At 44.2% G+C, this 12,540-nt stretch overlaps 1 protein-coding gene across 6 annotated transcripts in view; it reads right to left on the bottom strand.

Annotated features, from left to right (window-relative positions):
* The window catches only part of SPTB (spectrin beta, erythrocytic), a 101,984-nt gene extending 93,209 nt beyond the window's left edge, over positions 1-8,775 (bottom strand). For 2 of the 6 annotated variants that reach the window (XM_060277819.1, XM_060277844.1), the window contains exons 1-2: positions 8,602-8,775; positions 5,555-5,623 (exon numbers count right to left, since the gene is read on the bottom strand). The gene's annotated coding sequence lies outside the window, so the exon portion shown is untranslated. Of the gene's footprint in view, positions 1-5,554; positions 5,624-8,107; positions 8,488-8,601 lie in introns of those variants that run through there. The other 4 variants (XM_060277845.1, XM_060277825.1, XM_060277833.1 and 1 more) reach the window with 4 other exon arrangements.
* Between the last annotated feature and the right edge of the window lie 3,765 nt (positions 8,776-12,540).

The following is a 12,540-nucleotide window of genomic DNA, read 5'->3' as shown; positions in this document are numbered from 1 at the left end:
AAGAGCACATCAAGAGGTATTTTGGGTGGCTGCTCTTCAACTTCATCTGAAAAAGAAAATCCAAGTCTGGTTCTTTCAAGAATAGTGTTTTTCTTTCGTTCTTAGTATCAGCTCATTTCAGATAGTCAAGGGTTAGACTAATCAGCGAAAGTAGCTAGTTGATTTAATTGGATGGTTTTATAAACCTATTTTTACTTTTATATGTTGCTACCTGCAGTGAACCTTTGGCATGAGGTGAGCTACAATTCAATAGAAGGATTTTTATTATTTAAAAGTCCCTAACTTCACAGCATGTGGTATCGTACTTGCTTTGACGCAATGTAATTTCACCTCCCATAAATGATTCAGGATGAATACTCAACATACATAATAATGTATCTCAATTCTGTAAAGGAATTTAACTTCTATGTTCAAAATAAATTATGCAAACTAATATGACTCATACAACTTTTAACTTGCAACTCTGCTGCAGGATTTAATTTGAAACTGATTATTAAAAAAATTGATCCTGGATTTGTCTTTTCAAGAAACATATACTTTGGGTCCAAAGAACCATGATCAGAAGGAGAAAATATTGATAGTGGTGTTCTGAAAACTCTTGAACAAGTGCTAGCAGACTCCTCACGGTGTAGTGCCACAATGTATTGAGGGTTGTGTTACAGTATGAGCAACATGGTGAAGAATACAGGATGTAAACTCTACAGTGAGCCGTAACAAGGTCTGAAGAAAGAGCTTGTGCAACGTCACACAGACTTCTGATCTCATGCCATGTTCTTCATTAAGGCTGGAAATAGTGCTTCTGATTTCAGAAGAGAACTTTAAATTCATGTTCATGTGTGGTATCAGAACAGATAGGTGATGCTGATAGAAATGTGGCTTTAAAAAAATCGCTCTATAAGAGGAACCCATGAAGAGAACAGAAGCTCCAGATTGTGAACCCTTTGGGGATATTGCTAAGTAATGCCCAAAAGAATCCTTAACCAGAAGAGCTGCATTTAAAAAGAATAAATTTTGATTCCCGTGAATCCAAAACCTGTTTCAAGATAGAAAATGCTACACCAAATTCACCTTATGAGGAATGACTTAAGATTAAGAACTCAAGGTTTACCTTTCCATTTGTCTCTTTATTGGGCTAGACATAACAGTTAAGAGAATCATGTGTGCGCACATATGCACAAACAAAAACCTGCAAAACGACATAGTTGTGTTGCAGCAAATCATCAATAAGATCCACAAAGATGATTAATTAAGGAAGGGTAGCATCAGGGAATTTACAACACCAGAGGTAATTCTTCAAATGATTTTACAGTGGACAAGCAATTTAATGCAAGTTTCCAGTGCTGTGGTATAGTCAAAGAGACTAATGTGGTCTCTGGTTGTATTAACATCGAGTAATGAGAACATAAAACAATTTACCCCTGTTAATTGTTTACACCAGTGGCAAGATTCCATCTAGAATATTGCACAAAGTTCTGCGTTCCACATTTAAAAGAAACTGGAGAGATTACAGAAGATGCGCTAAAATAGTTAAGTCTGACAACAGCAAATGAAAAAAACTTTATTTTGCCTGTCCAACGCAAAACCACTTTTCTCTCTCATAAATATAGTAAATTGGATTAATCTATGACCCATCAAACCACACATTGACACAGGTCAATATCTATGTATGCCATCCCACCAGATGTTTTTGCAGCCTGTCTGGGGATGTAGAAGAGGAGTGTTGCCAAACATTTGGCAGGACACAATTCAAGGCTGGTGGGCTGTGTTTGACCTTATGGAACACAAGTTATGCTGGGCTCCATTAGGAAGCTCAGCCCGTTGATGAGATTAATGTGTATTTTCTGTACTCAAGTTCTACCAAGGGAAGTGATATCTAGTGCTTACAGATTAGAAATCTTACATGAGGCTCATGAAAGCTAGCAGTTAAAATATGTATATTATGATACATGAAGGTTCTGTGGCTGCAGTTTCCCTCAAAAACCCCCCCCCCATTTCTTAAAAAGTAGTCACAGGGTGTGGGGCAATTTGGATTTGGGATGTGGTAGGGGGGAAGTGAACTATTTAAACCTGTATTTATTCTAACCTCTTCCCAAGAATGCTATTGACTATAAAGAGGGAAACATATGAACACTGTGTACTTGTTAAGGCTTCCTCTTTGCACCCAACAGCACTTTCAGAGGGAAATTTGGATTGGGGCTGCAGCACACACACACAAACTGAAGTCCTAATCTTGCCATTGGTCACTCTCCCCTCCATTTTCCTCAAGTAAGGCCAGCACGTATATTGCTAGCTCCTGAATCCACCAACCTCTTGAAAACCATGGTCTGGCAATAAATTTGGAAAAGCTCAGGACAGATTTCCACCAAGATAGCCATCTATGCCTGCTCCAATGTCTAGCAACACACGTGCCCCCCCAAAGGTGTCACACTAGGTACCTTCCAAATATCACATGGGTGCTGATTAATCAAAAGGAGCAATGCATGAGGCATCCCTTTCAGATCGGGGTACATTTGATCCCCCACTGACCCCTGGAAAACCTGCAACTGACTTTCCTTACAGCTTTACTCTTGAGAAGATGAAAACACCTTGTTGTGAGTAATTCACATAGAAGCAGACAGGCTTGAGTCACCCAGCTCCATTTGTTTTCATTCTGTTTTGTTCAATTGTCTTCTTACCTTCTCTTGTTTATTCTTAATAAAAAGTCTAATATAATTTGACTGCTGGGGTTTAAAGTGTGTTTTTGCCAAACACGATGATTCTGGTAATTTCCCACATGTAGGGAAGAAGAGTGGGTTTCATGGGAAGGCAGTTGGAGGTGGATGCTAACAGAGGGAACTGGCTCGGAAATACAGGGTGTTTGTCTCAGGACAGCAGGCAGGCACCAATACTTCTTTGAGCACCCCAGGTTTCCCTCCCATGTGGAGCTGTAAGTCTGAAACAGCAGTGGGAGCAGCAACTATTGGGATATTAAGAGACAACCGGCCAACCCTTTAGGGCTGTTATGCAGCAGTTGCGCAAGGAAGGTTGCCAGCAGTTCTTCCTAGCCTTCTCCCCTTTTGTTACAACCACAAAAACACAGCTCAATATCAGAGGGAACACTTTGCACACAGATGGTCCCATGTTAAATCTCCAGGTAAGGTTTGGAGTGTCTGAAACCTTGGGCAGCCGCTGCCAGTCAGTGTAGACCAGGCATGTCAAACCTGCGGCCCTCCAGATGTTTTGGACTACAATTCCCATCTTCCCCAACCACTGGTCCTGCTAGCTAGGGATCATGGGAGTTGTAGGCCAAAACATCTGGAGGGCCGCAGGTTTGACATGCCTGGTGTAGACAGTAATGAGCTATATGGAGTGACAGTCTGACTTGGCATAAGGCACTTCCTATGTTCTGATGGGATACCCCAAGTTTGTTGTAGAAAAATTTTATTGCTCTGATAATAACTCAAGAGTTTGGCCCATGCTGGAAAGGGCTCCCCTGCTTTTAAGATTATTATTATTTTACATGCCCCTGAATGCCAAAACAGCTCTACAATGGACAGAGTGCATCAGGTGTGGATTCTCCAGTAAGAAAAAGCACACAGCACTTAAAGGAATGGATGTGTTGGCTAGCATCAGATTGGGCAACTTTGAAAACCAAATACTGTACAACAGTGAGCCAATAATGAAGGGCTTCTAGCTTTATCACACTAAATATGTTGGGTTGAGTTCAGACCACTTTTTGATTTACCTTAGTGTAACCTCAGCCTTATCTTTTTTTTTCTATTCCAAATACTTGTATCAACTCACTAAGAATTCAAAATTTCAAACAATACAGCTTCACAATCCTTTTGTACTGTACAATTCTTCTTTGAAAGCAGAAGAAAAGGTAACATTATTTGCCCAGCCATTTCACAGTTTCAGTAAAAGTTCACACTGTAGCATCTGTGAAGGAGTTCCAGCTTAGACAGGAGGCTCCAGCACATGGATCAGTATGGAAACATAAGGTTTTGGGGCCAGTCTCCTGAACCCTAAGATCAGGAGACAAAAGAAAACAACCTGAGCAGACCAAGCGATATCCAGATACAACTCTTCAACCAGAGTTTGCATATTCTACAACTCTAATTTCAGTATAAACCATATTGGCTAGAACCTGTGTTTGGTCTGAAAATGTATTTCCTCCTGATTTTCCCCCTGCGTTAACAACATTTCACAAGTTGATGCATTCCATATGAAAAGAACACCCACTTGCAAGAACGTCCAGCTGGGGAAACAGTGACATAGTCTGTCAAATTCAGGTTCAGTTCCTTCAATGCTTTTCAGGGCTAGCCTGGGAATCAAACTGCATAGTAACTTCTAATTATTTAATCTAGATTGTCCACTAATTTATGAAAAACAGTATTCAGAATATTTCCGTAAAATAATGTATTTATGGAGTACTATTATAGCAACAAATGTGATCTCCCCACCGCTACCAGCACCAATAACATACAAATTTAAGACATAACAAAATCAAAGGAAAGCCATAAGCATATGCTTTCATGTCCCGGTTCAGGAAATATTCGCCAAGGTTACATAAAACAGAACAGACACAAATCGCATCTACTTGTATGAAACATACTATTATATTAGCATGCCAGTTATCTCCAACTTTGGGGAAATAGTTCCTTGATAGATGGTTGCATGGCAGCTCAAAGCTAAAGTATGAGACTAGACTACAAACAGGCCTTAAAAGAGTTTCAACATGTTCAGTACAAAATAAAAAATTAGAAAGCAAGCCAACTCCTCCCCTCAAAAAGCCGATACGAGTTGGTATCTAACCAATATGGTTTTAGACTGATATGGTAGTAAACTACAGTACAGTATATGCATTGTACTAAGCTTCTTAAAGGAAGGGGAGGAGCCTCAACTCAATGGGAAGGACACATGCTTTGCCTGCAGATGATCTCCAGGTACAATCCCTGACATCTTCTGTTAAGAAACCTCAGGTGGCAGAGTCTGCCTGAAGCCCTGGAGAGCCACTGCAGCCTATGCTGAACCAGATGGACAAATAGTCTGCCCTGATATAAAGCAGCTCCCTATCTTATTTGAGAATGTGATGCTGCTGACCAACCCTAACCTACATACCTGAGTACTTTCTTATTTAAGGATACTTTATATGGAACATTTTCTCCTGAGTAGAGGATAAGTCACATACGAAATGGACCTTAGTCCCATCTCAATCTTCTAATACCAATAACTCCCTCCGGTCACAACAGCCACCAGTCAGGGAAAGAATGCCACAGAATTTGTCAAAATTGCTCCACTTCCCAGTTACAGCAGCACCACTGGAAGAAGCAAGGCTGTGTGATTGCTCAACTCCTGATGTGCCTGCCGTTTGCAAGGGGCCATGGATAGTGTCAGCACAGCACCACGTCTGGCACAGGGCAGTTGTGGGTCAGTCCTTTAGATTATACACAAACAGTGGTGGCACAAATGGAAAAGCAGAAGATAAGGATGAAAAATCCCAGGCTAATTTTGAGGTAGCTTATTGAGGCAGTGCCAAAAGACAGATGGGATCACAGGCAGATTTGATGCTTACTGTGGAGGGAGCACAAGATGGGCTGGCGAAGGAGGTTGATCTGGGCACTGCGAATGGCTTGTAGAGAGACTGCAGATACAACACAATGAAGAACAAAGCATAAGAACTAAGAATAGGATGTTTTTAGGCACATTATACACAATTGGTTGGTGAAAGAGAGAGAGAGAGAGAAAAATAAGCTAATAATAGCACAGCCCACAACGGTTAACAGATATTTAAGCTAAGAAAAGCAAGGGTATTTTTTGTAAGTCCCATATCTTTTGTCTCTATATTTCTACCCGTTCTCTATATTTCTGACACATCAGAGAAGATGCACAATTTGCAGAGATAGCAAGGAGTCAAATCGGTTTTTTAAACGTATTACCAAACAATAACAGTTGTCTTCTCCACAGACAGATAGTGTAGAAGATTATACATAAATCAGGCACTGAATGTCACACAAACCTTTTTCTTTATCAATATAGCAACAGCCTTGCTACTGGACCTTTCCTCCCTCAACAGAAGAAACATGTTTTTGGAGACTGGGAGAGAAACACTTACATTGCCCTTTTCAGTATAGATATTTGACTAAGTCCCAGACCAAAGATTTATTTTATAAGTTTTATGATAACAATAATTTATGACTCTGACCACCGATAATGAAAAGGTATGCAATGTGTGTGGGGGTGTGGGTGTGTGTTGGAAAAGGATACCTATATAATGCAGCCATAAAACTGAGTTAATGCTAACAGGCAGGCAGGCAGGCAGAAAGACTTCGTTCATCCCTGCTTTTACAGATTATTTTGTATGTTGTTATGAATTGTACACACACACACACACCACAAAAATAACAAGCAGAAGCTCAATTAATACAATGCATTAAATGGTGTATGCCTAAACTATTCTCCCTAATCACATTTACATGGGAACAAGTTGTCCTCCTCAATGTCACTGATGATTTCCCCTATGACATCACAGTCCAAGGCTGCAATCCTAAACTTGTTCTCTGGAATTACTTTGAAGTAAACATGCATAGTGAAATCCCTGAAACATCCACAAAGTGTATCACACAATTCTCTCATATTCAAGGTTTCTGCATACATTATTTATAACCACAGATATACTATTTTTATATCAATAGTTATTAATATATATTTTTCTAATTACCTTTACTTAAGAGAAAGAAGGAAGGCAATCCTAGGGTGGAAGATGACTATATTAAGAAATAGGAATTGCAATACCATTTGCAGACTGAGAACTGCTTGGCATCTAAACTGATACAGCCTTATAGTATAGTCACACCAATAAATATGAGCAAACAAAAGTTGCAGCCCAAGGTTCCCCTGCAGGCCAAGCAAGTAAAATACTGTGCTCTTCGCCCATTATTTGTCAGTTTCAAGCCTCTGCTGTTCTGAACACTGAAGGTGCCAAACCGAAGCCTAAAGCCGTTCGGAACAAACAAGCCCACATCTATATACAGATAGGTAGGTACAGCAACCACATTAACCAACATAAACAATGCAGATCACAATATGACGTTTAAGGCTTCAGCCTCATGCATCATTATGCATCTCTTTATTTATTTCTCTCATAGTATTTATATACCACTTGATGGGGGGTTTTCTACGAAGCAGTGACATAACAAAGTGCATTTTAAAAAAAATCTAGAAAAATGGTAAAAACTTTAAAATCAGATTTGGTTCATGACATCTTTGCTATGCCCTTGTGACAGAATGTATGAGTTATGGAATGATTTCTGTAGAATGTGGAGGGAGATAATTTGCAACTTCAGTTTGCTTACACATGCTTATTGTGAGGACAAACAAATTCCAAGGCTAAAAAAATCCAGCACATGAAATGCTAGCTCCTATTTAGGTAAGAAGTTCAATGGAGAGTCCTGCCCTGTGCAAAAAAAACCACAGGCTAATCGTTACTGGTTTTATGTAACATCAGCACAGAAGGCTCTGTCCTTACCTTGTCTTTACTCCTGTAAACACAAACACACTTTATCTAAAATTGAATGACGGAAGAAAGCCATATTTACAACATAAAAAAATGTCTTGCCTGCACCCAACAAATGATACAAATCTACTACAAAACCCATGCGACTCACACAACTCCTCTATGGATCTCCCCAAAACAAATAAGAGATGCTCCAATGCTGAATTCCACTAACTGAGTATTACAAATGTGTGAGACTATATAATATTGCATCACCTAGTGCTCCTTTCCAGGTTTGGGACATACATCTATACAGAGTGAAGCACGAGCAAAGCCATAAATCACATGTCTAAAGAGGTTCCAGGGAGCAAGTGTGCAAGAGGCAAATCCGGGAAGGGGGGGGGCTCTTATTCTGCTGTACGCAGCAAAAGCAACAAAGTCTTGTAGCACAAGACATTTATTGTCTTGAAGGCACTACAAGACACCTTGCAGGGGGGGGGGGGACGGTAGGAGCACAGTTGAATTCAAGCAGGCATGTTGTCTCCCAAGTCCTGAATCAATCACACATCGACGGCCGTAACATAACAGTGTGTGGGAGGAGACATGGTTAGGTGTCTGGCAAAGGTTACCCACCACAAAGGCTCCCTTTCGAGATTCCACTTCCAGGTGCGCTGCTGGGAATGGGACAGTTCCAAAATCTTGTAAGAGGCAGATTCACACGCTCACGCAAACTCCTAACTTTGCCTTCTCCTCAGCCCCATCGCTCCCGCGCCTTTCCCGTCAGCAACCTTGGCTCAGATCTAGTGGGCAGCCGAGAATCTTAACTTCTCTTCTCAGTGGGCCAACGCCAACCCCCTGGCTGTCAGCCTCGGAGAAGGTGGGGGGCGGCGGCAATAAGGAACTGCAAACCTTCCCCTCTCCTTAATTTCCCCCTCGGTGTTCCTCACCGCCACAACATCCGTTCGCTCGTATAAAAATCCCACCTGCTTGGGGTGGCAGATGCCTGCGACATCGCGACCTCCCCCTCCCCACCTTCTCCTCCAGCAGCCCGACCCACCACCTGCCCGACTCCATCCCTCGCCGTGCGCTCCAGGTGCCAAGCGGCGTCTCTCCTTGGTCAGACTCACCTGCTTAGGGCACCAGCAGCACAGAGCGCGGGGCGGCGGCGAGACCGAGACCCGCGGGGGCCCGGGTGGTCCTGGGAGCGCTAAGCGGAGCCGCCCTGCCAGCCGGCGATATAAATAACATTATCTGGGCCAGCAGGGACATTCCTGCCCAGGGACAGCTCTGCTGCCCGGCCCAGATAGCCCTGCTCCCTCCGGGGGAGGGAACAGAGGGAAGGGGGGGGAGGCAGGCAGGCGGAAAGGCGGGCGGGCGGGGGAGGAGGCGCCTGCCCTGCAATGCAGCACAGCGGCCCCCCCAGGCCAGCGCCAGCAGCGGCACCTGGCGATACCCAGCACAGCAGCCGCCGCCGCTGGTACCTGCCTCTTGCTGCTGTTGCCCAGAGAGGCTGAGAGGGAGTCCCTCTCCGTTCCTCCCCCCCACCCGAAAAAAAACACACCACCCTCACCCGCTCCCCTAAGCCGGGCGGTGCTCGGTGCAAGGCGAGTGTGTGTGAGGTCGCTTTCTCCTCAGTCACAGCAAGCCCTTGCACGAGGCGCTCCAGGGAGAAGAAGGAGTAGGGAAGGCGTCGCGCGCGCTCCAGACCGAAGAGCCACAAGCAAAGGCAGAAAGGGGCGGGGGGGGGCACAAATGGGAAAAGGCGCCAGAACCTCCTCTTTCTCGAGGCGCGAGCGTGAATGCCAATCTGTGAGGGAGATCTGCCACAGGCAGGCTGGCAGCGTGCTGCTTTGGCGAGGCGGGAGTCGCCTGGGATGCCCCGGGCAAATGACTGGGAGGGAGCGGGAGGGAAGCCGGTCTTGGCTCCTCCCGCCTCTCGCAAAAACGCGCGCCGCTCCATTAGGCGACTGACGGGAAAACGCCGCGGTGTGTCGCTCCCCCCCCTTCGCCTGCCCCACCACGCGCGGCTAAAAGGCCAGCTAGGGCGCTGGCTGGGGCCGTGTCCACGGCTGCTCGGTGGCCGTATGCCAGAAAAATAGCCTCACTGTTTAAAAATAATTGGCAGTTTTCCTCACGCACACCTGCCCCGCCCGCCCGGCTGTATCTCTGCTTCCCGCTTTTTTCTCAGCGAGTGGAAAATGGGAAGTTTACAGGTTCCAAGCCTCGCGCGCACCCCCGTGGGCTTTTGTGTGCGTTTTTTCGCGTTGCCCACCGAGCAAGTTGTCTCGAGAGGAGCTTCTTCCTTCCTTCACTTGCAGCAGAAACCCCAAGTCACGGCGATCGATCAAGCTGCGCTTCAGCCTTCAGATTGCTGGCTCTGCTGCCCTCAACAATCTGTTCCGCATAAGAACCAAAACGCGGCAGGCGGCAGAGGCAGCAATAGCTGGATCCCCAACGGTCCCTGCTGTACTACCACGAGCGCAGCAGCATTTTTCTGCGCGGCGAAACTGCAAGGGAAAGGCACACCGAGGACTGAAACGCTCCTTGACTCAACACGCGAGGCAAGAATTTAAGCAGGCGGAGGGACGCGATTGACTCACAGCTCGTAAGAGCTGCAGAGACGCTCGCGGGGATCGGACGAAGACTGAATCCGCTTTTCAGGTCCCGGCTGCAGCAGGATTGTTGCAATGCAAACTCCTGCTTCTCCCAAGTCAACAAATCCCGTTCGCCAAAAGAAAGTTGCTTGTGTGGCAGGCGGTTACCATTGACACAAACACATGGTTTGGTCCCATTCATGTCCTGTCGCTAAGACATGCTAGAGGAGGTTGTGCCTGCAGGAATTAACGTTCTTGATTTAGACGCTTTTCAAAAGTAAGAAACAAAAATTAAGGTAGTTATGTGCATAACAAAAATACTGGAATATTTTAAATGGAAACCACTGGAGCATCTTGACGCCTATTCAGGACCAACAAGCAGAGGAAAAGTCTAGGAGGAGTGGGCAAAAGATAGGCGGGGATCTGCCAGAACTCTGAGTGATTAGTAGAGGATCAGCAAGGATTCTGACTCCCAGTTGTTTAGGAATAAATAACTCAAGCAAAAAATTATCTCCCTTGCTCTCATCTAAATTAGGCTACTAATATGAAGAAAGCTTGGAGATTGGGTTTAAGAACTAGGTTTTTACAGGGGTTTTATAATTTACTCCGATGTGCCCTGTTCTCCAATCCTAAGGGTATGTTGTCCCACACTCAATACTATTTTGCACTTGGCTGCAGTGCAAAGATATTGTCAAGGCTGAAGTTTGCCTGCTCGTGGTCTGGAACACATCTTAAAAACACAAGACAAGCCCTCCTGGATCAGGCTAAAGTCCCATTTTTTTTCACATCTGCTTTTCTGGTGCTTATGGGAAGTCTGAAAACTGGCCATGAGCACAACAGCATCCCCCCATTTGCAATTCCCAGGAATTGGTAATCAGAAGGCTACAAGCTCAGATCCTGGAAACAATACACAGCAATAATAATAATAATAATAATAATAATAATAATAATAATACTTATAATTGTATTTATACCCTACCTTTTCCCCAAGAAAAACAAGAATTGCTAAAAACAAAAATATAAACAATTAAACATTAACAGAATTAAAACTATATACATATATAAAATCTGTTCAAAACATACAAATAATTATGATAAAAACAGCACAACACCAGCCCTTTCATTAAAAGCAGTCACTTTCCTAAATCTCGTTGGAGCAAGGAGGTCTTCACCTGCCAGTGGAAGGACAACAAGGAGGGAGCCAGTCAATTTTTTTAAGGGAAGGGGTTCCACAATCTGGGAGCAGTGACCAAGAAGGCCCTTCCCTGTGTCCCCACAAAAATGCCTAGTAACCATTTATGGCTGTGTCCACCATTAATTTGTCTAAACTCCTTTTAAATGTGATGTCTCCTCCTGATGCCTTCTCAAGTTCATAGGAGTCACTGCTCTGCCTCTTTGTTACTTCCAGTGTAAGGTGTTATTATACTCCTGGGTCTTGAGCAGGGTGGGAATCCAACAGAAGCACTGTTTTGGACCTCAAAACATTATCAGCATTCCCTCTGCATTTTGTAGGTGAATTAAACCAATTTTAGGGTATACTGTAATAATACAGTAATAACTATTTTAAAATGATTACTTGCTAATTTAAAAACCAAAGAAAGAAAAAATTAACGCCACAGCCTGATCACATTTAGTCAAACATTCAATTTCTGACTGAAAGAGTTGCCCAGAAGCAAGAAAAATCTGAATCAGTTTCTAATTTATTGTGGATAAGCTGCTATGGGGGCTTTGGAATTAGGTCGCTGGCAACTTACAGGCATTTACAAATACTGTATACAATATAGTCTGAGCACAGGTCGAGATTGACATTTTAAGAATACAACATGTGCTCCAAAAACTTATGCAGCTCCATTCCAGCTCTTTAACCCTCTGTCTCTCCAAATCTCAGGGGACACGGGTGGCGCTGTGGTCTAAACCACAGAGCCTAGGGCAGGGGTCCCCAAACTAAGGCCTGGGGGCCAGATGCGGCCCAATCACCTTCTCAATCCGGCCCACAGACGGTCCAGGAATCAGTGTGTTTTTATATGAGTAGAATGTGTGCTTTTATTTAAAATGCACCTCTGGGTTATTTGTGGGGCATAGGAATTCATTCATTATTTTTTTCAAAATATAGTCCAGCCCTACACAAAGTCTGAGGGACAGGGGACTGGCCCCCTGCTGAAAATGTTTGCTGACCCCTGGCCTAGGGTTTGCCGATCAGAAAGTCAGCAGTTCGAATCCCCGTGACAGGGTGAGCTCCTGTTGCTCGGTCCCTGCTCCTGCCAACCTAGCAGTTCGAAAGCACATCAAAGTGCAAGTAGATAAATAGGTACCACTCCGGTGGGAAGATGAATGGCATTTCTGTGAGCTGTTCTGGTTTGCCAGAAGCGGCTTAGTCATGCTGGCCACATAACCCGGAAGCTGTACGCCGGCTCCCTTGGCCAGTAAAGCGAGATGAGCGCTGCAACCCCAGAGTCGTCCACGACTGGGCCT

The sequence above is a fragment of the Zootoca vivipara genome, chromosome 1 (genome assembly GCF_963506605.1).
Source record: "Zootoca vivipara chromosome 1, rZooViv1.1, whole genome shotgun sequence".
Lineage (NCBI taxonomy): Eukaryota > Metazoa > Chordata > Lepidosauria > Squamata > Lacertidae > Zootoca > Zootoca vivipara.
The sequence above is the reverse complement of the archived record's forward strand: the minus strand, read 5'-3'. Positions and strand labels throughout refer to the sequence as shown.